Raw genomic sequence first — 10,789 nt, forward strand, 5'->3', positions numbered from 1 at the left:
GAATAAGATTGGCTAAGTAACTTAGTGGATAAAGTGGTATAAGTGGAATAAGTAAAAGTGGACAGAGTGTTGGGCTTACAGTCAGGAAGACCTGAATTAAAATCCAGCCTCAGACACTAGCTGTGTGACCCTGGGCAAGTTACTTAACCCTGTTTCCCTCAGTTTCCTCATCTGTAAAATGAGCTGGGGAAGGAATTGACAAACCACTCCAGTGTTTCTGCCATGAAAACCCCAAATGGAGTCACGGAGAGTCAGACACAACAGAAAATGACTAAAAAAAACCCCCCAGCAAAATGTGGCTTTTAAAGTTTGACTCCATCCTGCCTTTACAGGTTTACTGCATGTTACCTCCTTCATGCATTCTGTACTCCAACCAAACTGACCTCATTGCTATTCTCTGCCACCATTTGTCCCCTCTGCCTAGAATCAATAAATCAACCAACAAGCATCCATTAAGACATTATATGCTAGGCCCTGTGCTAGGCACTACAGATACAACGAAAGGCAAAAATACAAAAACAGTTCCTGCCCTCAAGGAGTTTACACAATATGGAGGAGATTCCATGTAAATTATATGGTATGTACAAAATACACACAGAGGGGAAGGAAGGTAATCTTAAGAGGAGAAGGTGATTGGGATAAAGGGACTGGGAAAGTTCTACTGAAAGGAGAGTTTGATCTGGGACTTGAAGAGAGTCAGGGATGTCAATAGACAGGGGTGAGGAGGGAGATAGAATGCCAGGTATAGGGGACACCCCATACAAAGGCATGGAAATGGGAGATTATTGAATATTGTGTACAAGGAAAAGCATGGTGGCCAGTATAGGTGGATCAGAGAGTGCATGGAATAGAGTCTGAGAAGACTAGAAAGGTAGGAAAGGGCCAGACTGGGAGGAGCTGTAGAGGCCAAACAGAGGACTTTATATTTGATCCTGGAGGTAACAGTCACTGGAATTTACTGAGTAGGGGTTGACATGATCAGATACACACTTGACAGCTCTGTGGATTATGGATTGGAGTGAGGGGAGACTAGAGGCAGGAGAATCAATTAGAAGGCTAATGCAATTGTCCATCTTAAACGTAATGAGAGTCCAATCAAGGGTGGAGACTGTGTAGGTGAAGACAAAGGGACTTACATAATAGATGTTGTGAGAATTGAAAGGAAAAGATATTGCAACTGATTAGATATGTAGGGTGGGTGAGTACGAGTAAGAAGTCAAGGAGAAGCCTAGGTTGTGAACTTGGGTGACTGAGAGATTGGTACTGCTCTCAACAGTAATAGGGAAATTCAGAAGTGGGGAGGATTTTGAGGGAAAGATGATGAATTGTTTTGGACATGAAAGGACATCCAGTTCAAGATGTCCCGTAGGCACTCGGTGATGTGCTACTGGAGTTCAGAAGAGGAATGAGGGCTGGATTTCTAGATCTGGGAATCATCTGTGTAGAGATCATAACAACCCATGAGAGCTGATGAGAGAACCAAATAAGTGACTATAAAGAGAAAAGGGAAGAGTGTACAGAACAGACCCTTGGTATCCACGGTAGTAAGTATGACAAGGATAAAGATCCAGGGAAGAGGATTATGAAGAAGTCATTGGAAGACAAGTAGGAGAACTAGGAGAGAGAAACATCACCAAAATGCAGAGAGAAGAAAGCAGTTTCAGTTGAACACCTCAGTCAGAAGCCAGACTGCAGACAGTGAAGAAGTGAGAGGAGAGAAAGTAACAGCACCAAGATGACTTTTTCAAGAGATTTGGCCACACCTCATTTCTGAAATGTATAGAGAATTAAGTCAAATTTATAAGAATACAAGTCATTTGCCAATTGATTAATAGTCAAAGGATACGAACAGGCAGTTCTCAGATGAAGAAATTAAAGCTATTTATAGTCATATGAAAAAATGCTCTAAATCACTAATGATTAGAGAAATGCAAATCAAAGCAATTCTGAGGTACCACATCATACCTATAAGATTGGCCAACATAACAAAACAGGAATATGATAAATGTGGGAAAACTGGAACACTAATGCATTGTTGGTGGAGTTGTGAACTGATCCAACCATTTTAGAGAGCAATTTGGAACTATGCCCAAAGGGCTATAAAAATGTGCATGCCCTTTGACCCAGCAATATCACTTCTAGGGCTGTATCCCAGAGAGATCATACAAATGGGAAAAGGACCCACGTGTGCAAAAATATTTTTAGCAGCTCTTTTTGTGGTGGCAAAGAATTGGAAATTGAGGGGATTTCCATCAATTGGGGAATGACTGAACAAGTGGTGGCATATGAATGTAATAGGATACTATTGTGCTATAAGAAATGATGAACAGGCTGACTTCAGAAAAACCTGGAAAGACTTATATGGTCTGATGCCGAGTGAAGTGTGCAGAACCAGGAGAACATTGTACACAATAACAGCCACGTTGTGTGATGACTTACATTGATAAACTTAACCCTTCTCAGGAATACAAGGATCTAAGAAATCTCCAAAGGCCTCATGATGGAAAATGCTATCCACATCCAAAGAAAGAACTATGGAGTTTGAATGCAGATCAAAGCATACTATTTGCTCTTTTTTTTTTCTTCTGTTGCATTTTGTTTCCTCTTTCTGGTGGTTCCTCCTATGGTTCTAATTCTTCCTTACAACATCACTAATGTGAAAATATGTTTAATAGGAATATATATGTATAGCCTATATCAGATTGCTAGCTGTCTTTGGGAAGGGAGGTGGGGCGGGAGGGGGAGAAAAATTTAAAACTCAAAAGCTTATGAAAGTGATTGTTGATAATTCAAAATGAATTAATTTTAAAAAAAAGAAATTTAGCCACAAAGGGGAAGAGAGATTTAGGATGATAGCTAGTGGTGACAGTAGGATCAAGTGAAGATTTTCTTTTTTGTTAATGGGGGGAAATGTGGCAAGTTTGTAGGCAACAGGGAAAGAACCCATAGATAGGGAGAAACTGAAGATTAGAGAAAAAGTGGGGATGCATTTGGGTGTAATTTCCTGTGAAACAACAGAAGAGATGAGATCAAAGGTGCATTTAGAAGAGTTGGGCTTGGCAAGGAGAAGAGCTACTTCTTTATTAGACTGGCAATGAAGGAAGAGATACTGGAGGATGATGTTAGGAGCATCTAAAAAGAGAGGTTGGTCATGGAGAATGGCCTCAATTTTTTGGTGAAGTATAAGGTGAGTGGGTGCAATGAGATATTTGAGGAAAGATAAAAAGATGTGGAATAGCAACTACCATGAGTTGGATAGAGAATCAATTAGAAAGAAATAAAAGAATTGCCTTCCTGTTATGAGGATTTATCTGAGAGTAGATGACATAAATTTGTGTCAGACCCAATCAGACTTCCTCCAGCTCTGCTTAATAGTGCATGGGAAGGAGCAAAGAATTATGGCGTTGTGGCAGTAATCTAGGGTTGGTGTTTGCTAAAGTGGGATTGGTAGTAGAACAAATGTAGATAAGGGACTGGGTGTAGAGAATAAGGTAGAGGAGAATTGGTTCACCAAAGAGCTAGAGATTGGGAATGGAGGAAAATGTAAATAGTTCATTGGTGATAGCCTGGGAAAGTAATGAGGGATAGAAGGATTGGAAGAAGAAGAAGAACTGGGTTAAGAGTTATAAGGTATGGTGAAAGATGGAACAATAAAACATCATGATCAGATAAAGAATTTTGTAGTTGATTAAAATGGAAGTGGAACATTTGTGGGTAATGGAAAGATTGAGGGATATCTCTGTGTGTAGTGGAGTGGATTAGGGGACTATATAATGGGAACTCAGTAGATTGAAAAATTAGACTATTTGAGGGAATATAAATATATATTTTCCAACTGCTTATAGCACTTCTCAAACTGGATGTCTCATAGACATCCTAAGGTTAACATTTCTAAAACTGAACTCATCCTAACTTCCTTATTACTGTGGAGGGTACCACCATCATCCCAGTCACCTGGGCATGCAATTTAGGTGTCATCCTCAACTCCTCACTTTCTCTCATCCTATATCCAATCAGTTGCCAAATCCTGTCCTTTCTACCTTTTTAATATTTTCCCTATGCACGCCTTCTCTCTTGACACTGCCCCTATCTTGCTCCCACACTCAACACCTCACGCTTGAACTATTACAATAGCCTCCTAAGTCTCTCTCCAATTTAGTCCATCCTCCATTCAACTGTCAAGTGTGCCACTCCCCTCCCCACTAAACCCTGTCACCTCCAGAATCAAATAGAAAATCTGTCTGACTTATAAAGCCCTTCATAACCTGGCCTTCTTCCACCTTTCCAGGCCTCTTACACCTTACTCCCCTCTATGTGATCCAGTGACACTGGTCTCCTTGCTGTTCCTCATATGCAACACATTCCATCTCTCCCTCTCTCTCTCTCTCCCTTTCCTTCCCTCTGCCCTGCCTCCATCCCTCTTCTTTCTCTTTTTTCTCATCTCTGCCTCCTAGTTTCCTTCAAGTCTCAGCTAAAGTTTATGAGTACCTTTCCTCTTTTGATTATCTACAATTTATCCTGTCTATATCTTATTTGTATGTAGTAGTTTACATGTTGCCTTCCTCATTAGACTGTGAGCTCTTGAGAGTAGAGACACTGTCTTGTGTCTTTCTTTATACCCTCAGTGTCTGACACACCTAAGCAAGGGCACAAGTTCTGGTGGAGAGAAACACAGTGTAACATATACTGAATGCATTTCACTGCAGTGTGATTTCTGCCTTATAGGAGCCAGAGAAAAGCCTGGAAGTCAAGGCTAAAGGCTTTGTAGCAAACTATGGAAATAGAGGCAGGAAGCTGCTCCAGTAATGCAGTATTATGGAAATTGATTGTGTTGCCATTCTCTTGCTGGCTATTACCTCATCCCTTTCACTCCCGTGGATTTCCTGGATTCCAGAAACCTGTCCAGAACTTCATCTTGTCTTTGTACCTTCTAATAGCGTCTTCCAGGGTACTCAATACCTCCCTGTCTGCTTATGTACATTGCTGCTTCCTCCTGGCTCATTCTCACTTCTGTTATCTGTGCTTGTCTGCTGGCTTCTCGACCATTTTATCACATAATCTGGCTATAAGTATGGTCCTAGTTCCTTTCCCAGAATCCACCACCTGATGCCATCTATTCTCTGGCACACTGTAGACTTGAGAACTGATGGAATCAAGGATCTGACATCTTAGAGCTCTCCCAATGACAGATGATACGTTTGGAATATCAACAGGGAAGGTAAGAGAAGGTCCAGTGCAGGTCTGAAACATAGACGTCTGGGAGACAGGCCAGATGAGATAATATCTGGAGATGAGGAGTATATGATCCTACTTATACAGGGAAGCTAGGATGCTGAAGAAACCAATCATTTATAGATCTACAATGTGTATGTGTATACCTGTACATACCCACATATGAGGGCAGCCAGGTGGCGCCATAGTGCATAGAGTACCAGGTCTGGATTCAGGAAGACTCATCTTCCTGAGTTCAAATCTGACCTCAGACACAACTGTGTGACCTTGGGCAAGTCACTTAACCCTGTCTGCCTCAGTTTCCTCATCTGTAAAATAACCTGGAGAAGGCAATGACAAATCACTGCAGTATCTTTTGCAAGAAAACCCCAAATGGGTTCACAAAGAGTCAGCTATGACTGAAACAACTAAATAATAACAACAACCCATATATGAAGGCAGTAATGATGTGTATTAAATTCAACTAATGCTTATTAAGTGCCTAGTATGTACAAGATACTCTGCTAACTAATAGGGATACAAAGACAGAGGATGATGATAATGATGACAACGGAATGGAGCAGTGGATAGAGCACTGGACTTGGAGTCAGGAAGATGTCAGTTCAAATATGGTCTCAGATACTCACTAGTTGTGTGATCCTGAAAAGTCAGAGGATTTGGGTTATAATCCCAGCTCTGCTACTTTCCATCCTGTATCAGCTTGGACAAATCACTTAGCTCTTCTGGGCTCAGTTAACTCCTTATCTGTGAAATGAAAGGGCAAGATGAGATAACCTCTGAGCTCCCTTCTAGCTCTGTCTATGAGACTATGATTATGGAAGGCCATAAAGGGCAGTCTAAGGGAATTTGGTTTTTATCCTTATGGAAATGAAGAAAGTACTACCAAGGGCTTTTGAGCAGGAGAGTGAAATGGTCAGATTCTTGCCTTATTTGGCAGTTGTTTAAGGATGGATTGGAGATGGGAGAGCCTGGAAGGAGGAAAACCAATCAGAAGGTTCTTCTCTAGACAAGGCATGATATAGGCCCAAACAAGGGTGATGGCAGTGAGTAGAGAGAAGGCATACATGAAAGAGATACTATAGAATCAGAATAGTAACTGATTGGATATGGGGGGAAAGGAGAAGAAAGAATCAACTCTAATTCTGGGGTTTTAAACACGAGTGACTGGGAGGAGGAGAAATCATCAATAGAAACAGAGACATTTGGAGGAGATAAATAAGTAAATATATAGGTTTAGTGGGGGAAGATTATGGCTTCCAAATTGGACATGCTGAATTTGAGGATATACAGGTGGTTGGAAATAGGAGACTAGAGTCCAGGAGAAACATTAGCCCTGGGATATCTAGGAAAAGGTAAGCTGGGTATTTTTTCTATACAGACTATAATTGTATATAGAGTCATTTTCATGATGCAGCCAACAAAATGTTAATATATTAATATTCATTAACATATAGCAACTATACATTATAAATTAATACTAATCAATATATTAATATCAATAATGATTATTGCCACTAATTTTTGGCTGTATCATTAATCAATCAATCAATAAGCATTTATTAGGTATCTAATATATGCCAGGCACTGTGCTAAGCACTGGAGATACAAAGAAAATAGAGGAGCAGTCCCTGCCCTAAGGGAGTTTACAGCTGCCATCAGGGGAAATAACACGTATACACAGAGGTAAGTACAAGACCTGTCCAAAACAGACATGAGATGGTTATCTCATGGGAAGAACATGCAGCAGAAATGGTTAAGAAAGGCCTCTTGCAGAAGGTAGTGCCCAAGCCTAAAGTCAAAGAGGGTTTCCAAGATCTGGAAGTCAGGAAGGAGAGTATTCGAGGCATGGTGGGCACCCAATGCAAAGGCACTGAGACCAGGAGATGGAGACTTGCATGTGAATAACATGAAGGAGGCCAAACAATGTGGCAACACCTTAGAGTACATGGGGAGAATAATATGTAAAAAGACTAGAGAGGAATGAAGAGGTTGGGGAGAGCTTTAAATGCCCCAAAGAGGATTTGTATTTGATCATAGAGGGAACAGGAAGCCATTTGAGTTATTGGGTATATCACTTTGGCAGCTGTCTGTTGGATGGACTGGATTTTGACTCCTGGGAAATTTTAAAACATAGTATCAAAGACATGGTTACTGAACAGGTATCTGGAAAAGGAAAGAACTAGCATGATTTAATCAAGAACAGGTCCTGCCAATTTTCTTTATCAAAAGAAAAACCTTAATTTTCTTCATCAAAAAGGTCCAATAAACTAGTAGATCTGGGGAATGCTATAGAAAAAAGTTTATCTGGATCTTGGCAAAATATTTGATAAAATATGTCATGCTATTCACATGGAAAAGACGGAGAGATGAAGGCAGACAAAAATTTTTTTGAACATATGAAGGGCAGTATGGCCTCTGTTTAAGACATCTTAAATATTTCATTTAATGTTTATTTTAAATTAATATTTTATTTAAGAGATCCTACTCAACTGATTTGGAATTTATTGAATGATTAGACTAAAAGCATAGACATTAATTATTTGATGGCAAGTTAAAAGTCTCCAATGGAGTGCCCCAGGGATCTGTTCTTGGCCCCATGCCATTTTTACCAATAACTTGGATAATGACTTAGAACCCATGCTTATCAAATTTATTGATGATTAAGTCTGGGAGAAATAGCTAAAACACTGGAAGGTACCTAAAAGATCTTGATAGGCTAGTACACTGAGCTGAATGGAAGACGAAATCTAGTAGAGATAAATAGTCAAGTCTTAGCCATAGGTACAAAAAAAAATCAACTTCATAAGGACAAAATAGGGGAAAATTGGGGAAGGGAAAAGAGAAAAGAATAAGCATTTATATAGCACCTACCTATGTGTCAGGTATTGTGCTAAGCACTTTATAAATATTATCTCATTTGATCAATAGTCAATATGAGTCAGCAGTACAACATATCAGGGAAAAAAACTATTCTGATTTTCAGCTATATTAATAGGGCACAGGTTTCAGAAATACGAAGTGATCATCCCAGTATATTCTGCCTTAACCAGATCTCATCTGGAGCATTGCGATCGACTCTGGACATCATCATCATCATTATAGCTGAGTCTTGTATAGTGCCTATATAGTATGTAGTGCCAGGTGCTGTGCCTAGCATTTTATAATTATTATCTCATTTGATATAACAGCCCTGGTAGGTAGGTGCTATTATTATCCCTACTTTACAGATGAGGAGACCGAGGCAGAGGTTAAATGACTTGATTACACAGCTAGTGTCAGAGGGCCCATTTGAACTCAGGTCTTCCTGACTCCAGACCCCATCCTCTATCCAGTGCTCCACCTTGCTTCAATAAAGGAGACTAATAAACTGTTCAGAGGAAGGCAACCAATAGGGTGAAGGGCCTTGAGTACCACTTGAGGATGAGTGAAGGACATAGGATGTTCTAATAAGCTTGGAGGAGAGAAGGCTTAAGAATGTCTCCAAGCATTTGAAAAGGCAATCGTGTTATTGATTAGACTTATTCTCTTTGGTACCAAATGGCAGAACTGGAAGCAATTGGTAGAAGGGACTTGGTATCAGGAAAAACATACAGCTTTCTAAGATCTAAATAACCTACATTAGTAATGGGTGGTGTTGGTGGCACAATGAATAGAGTATTGGGCCTGAAGTCAAGTAGACCCGCGTCCAAATCCAGCCTCAGACATTTACTAGTTGTGTGACCCAGGGCAAATCATGTAACCTCTGTCTGTGTATTCCCTTCCCTAACACCTTCCACTCCCTAGTCCCAGGGGGTTTATCTCACTGGAGTTTTTCAAGCAAAGACTGGATAACCACTTATTGACTCCACCATGGAGGATATTTCTTTTCAGGCAAGGGTTGGACTAGATACCACCTTTCTCCCAGACTTGTATCATTTGTAAATTTGATAAGCATGCCTTCTAAGTCTTTATCCAAGTTATAGGTAAAAATGGCATAGGTCCAAGAACAGATCCCTGGGGCACTCCATTGGAGACTTTTAACTTGACATCAAATCAATCATTAATGTCTATCTTCCAACTCTGAAATTTTGGGAAAGTTTTTAGAATAACCTAGAGTTGAGGAGATGTTTGGCCAGGCATCCTTCACTACAGCACAATGGGAGATCTTGTGGTCCAATAGGCAGTTGCTGTTCCCTCTAGCCAAGTACAATGAGGGAGCCACCTGGTACATTCCTCCTGTTGCTGCATTTCTCCCAGGGAAACCAACACAAAAGTGTCCTTATGAGACTAGGCAGTAGTGGAAAAGGGAGGGAATGACTCATGGCTGTGTTTCCCAGGTCATCAAAAGTCAACTACAAACTTAAAATCTGAGCAGGCTATAGGTAACCTACATTGTAAGCGATATTATATCTGGGGTGCTGCAAGCCAGCGCAACAGACAGTAGATGGAAGGTTAGAGCTGGTGAGAAAGGACAGTGATAAAGATAGCTATTTGAAAGCCAATAGATTGAAAATGATTATTGAAACAGAACGGATGAATTTACCAAAACAGCTCCTCTTTAGCAAAAAAATTCATACCCCATTCAAAAGTTTTTTTTTCTTCCCCAAGCTGTCCTGATCAGATTATTATTATCATTATTATGTCAGATACTGCTTCTTGAAAAAGCAGCTATCTTCTGGGGAAAACTATTTGGATAATTACTACCTCTAAATTATTTTTTAAAATAATTTCAGTATTATCTCAAATTTGGGAAAGGAAGTGAATAAACCCAGTATGGGGAAACTGAGTAAACAGTAATTTTTGGAAAATTTAAAAATAATTTTCAAGCTCCTCTCTTAATCAGGCTCATAGCACTTTATCATATATTGAATGAAATTCATTTTTATAGCAAGAAAAAGTTTTAGTGATAATAATTTTTTATGTGCTAGTCCTTTTTTTTTTTCCTTTTTAGGCAATTGGGGTTAAGTGACTTGCCCCAGGGTCACACAGCTAGTAAGTGTCAAGTGATTGGTTTGAGGCCACATTTGAACTCAGGTCCTCCTGACTTCAGGGCCAATGCTCTATCCACTGCACCACCTAGCTGCCCCTGTGTTAGACCTTTGAACTGATGTTAAGTTTGCATGGAAATAGAAAATCATTTCATTGTTTTCTGAGATAGTTTGTTCAGAAATGTGCAATATATGCCCATTTAAAGTTTGATTTCATCTATGCTTAGAAATCCTTGACCAATATTCTACTCAGAGCCCTTCCTTTGTTGTGGAGTAAAATCCTAGGTTCTTAGAGGTTAAGCCAACAAACTACAAACTTGTACAGGTCTGAGCACTGGCTTAGCTCCAGAATCTGCTTGTTGTTGAGGTGATGAATCATTCCAGCCATGGCAAATAGCCAAGATCAATCTCCAAGTAACTGACTGGTTACAAAACTTACAAACCACATTGAGGAAATCATAGAAATACTCAAGTACGCTCGGAAGGAAAAAGAACAAGAAATGTATCCTAGGATTGATTAATCAACTATTTTCCACTTGGGATTTATGGTTAAAAAATCAGCCATTTGTTATTTCATGAAAAAGAAAGTA

The sequence above is a fragment of the Phascolarctos cinereus genome, unplaced genomic scaffold (genome assembly GCF_003287225.1).
Source record: "Phascolarctos cinereus isolate Bilbo 61053 unplaced genomic scaffold, phaCin_HiC Scaffold_3;HRSCAF=262, whole genome shotgun sequence".
Lineage (NCBI taxonomy): Eukaryota > Metazoa > Chordata > Mammalia > Diprotodontia > Phascolarctidae > Phascolarctos > Phascolarctos cinereus.